Source organism: Sinocyclocheilus anshuiensis, unplaced genomic scaffold, assembly GCF_001515605.1.
Source record: "Sinocyclocheilus anshuiensis isolate Anshui unplaced genomic scaffold, SAMN03320099.WGS_v1.1 scaffold208, whole genome shotgun sequence".
NCBI lineage: Eukaryota > Metazoa > Chordata > Actinopteri > Cypriniformes > Cyprinidae > Sinocyclocheilus > Sinocyclocheilus anshuiensis.
Window position 1 is genome coordinate 491,546 of NW_015557186.1, and position 1,423 is coordinate 492,968.

Below are 1,423 nucleotides of genomic sequence, written 5' to 3' on the forward strand. Positions count from 1 at the left end.
AGATAATTTTTTTTGCAGGAAGGAGCACAATTGAGCAGACACAACTTTTTCTAAAATTTTAGACGTAAACGGACGATTTGAAATGGGTCTGTAATTTGCCAGTTCACTAGGATCTAGTTGTGGTTTCTTAATAAGAGGCTTAATAACCGCCAGCTTGAAGGGTTTTGGGAGATGAGTTAATAATATTGAGAAGCGAAAAAACAAAACAAAAAAATATATAAACCATCAAAATAAAGCACTAAAAGTTATGAACATCATTAACAATTACAAATTGTAATAAAAATAATTAATCAAATTAACCGCCAGCTTGAATGGTTTTGGGAGATAACGAGTTAATAATATTGAGAAGCGAAAAAACAAAACAAAAAAAATATATAAACAATCAAAATAAAGCACTAAAAGTTATGAACATCATTAACAATTACAAATTGTAATAAAAATAATTAATCAAATTAATTTATTAAATGATTTATTATTAATTAAAATAAATAAAAACTATCAAATTAAAACACTTTTTAGTATTGTTTTTTTATTTAATTTTATTTGTATTTTGTTTTTATTTCTCAATTATTTATTACAATTTTAAATATTTACGATTTTATTCATTTTTAGTAAGTGTTTTATTTTGGTTTGTTTTTATTTTAAAATGATTTATGTTAATTTTACATGTTTTATAATTTATTTAATTTGTAGTTAGTGATAAAAGACAAAATAAAATCAAAACTAAACTAATAAAATAAAATAAAATACTTTTTAGTTAAATTAAATAAAAATAAATAATTAAAATAAATAGCATCGTAAAGATCCAAAATTAAAATAAATATTTTAAAATCAAATAAAAAAATAAGTGCACTAAAAATGTTTTACTTGTTTTTATTATTTTAATTAATAACAAATAATTTAATAAATTAATAATAAACAATGTAATCATTTAAAATAAAAACAAAGAAAAAAACACTCACTAAAAACAGTTATAATCATAAGAATGTAAAATTAAAATAATAAAAACAAATTTTTTTTTACAAATTAATAATGTTTTTATAATTTAATCATAAGAACTGTGAACATGCGAATGTTCAGTTCAGTTTATTTCTAAATCACATTTAAAACAGCAACAAGGCATGTGTCAATAAATTACTGAAATATTAACTTGTGAATGAACTTCTGTGCTACTTTTTATTACATTATTTATATTTTTCAATCTTTATTATCAGCAAACTAATATGAGAGTTTTTACTGCTCTATTTCTCCAGAGAATATCATGACCCTTCAGGAGGTTCAGACTGAGGCTCTTATTTTAGTGATGTGTTGTGTGTGTGTGTGTGTGTGTGAGTGTGAGTGCGTGCGTGCGAGTGCGTGTGTGTGAGTGTGTGTATGTGAGAGAGTGTGTGTGAGTGTGTGTGTGTGAGAGAGAGTGTGTGTG

The 1,423-nt window shown here is 23.5% G+C and overlaps 1 protein-coding gene across 2 annotated transcripts in view; it reads right to left on the minus strand.

The window, feature by feature from the left end:
* The window catches only part of LOC107678782 (cysteine-rich motor neuron 1 protein-like), a 65,379-nt gene that overhangs the window by 9,028 nt on the left and 54,928 nt on the right, over window positions 1-1,423 (minus strand). The gene's annotated exons all lie outside the window — the stretch shown is intronic.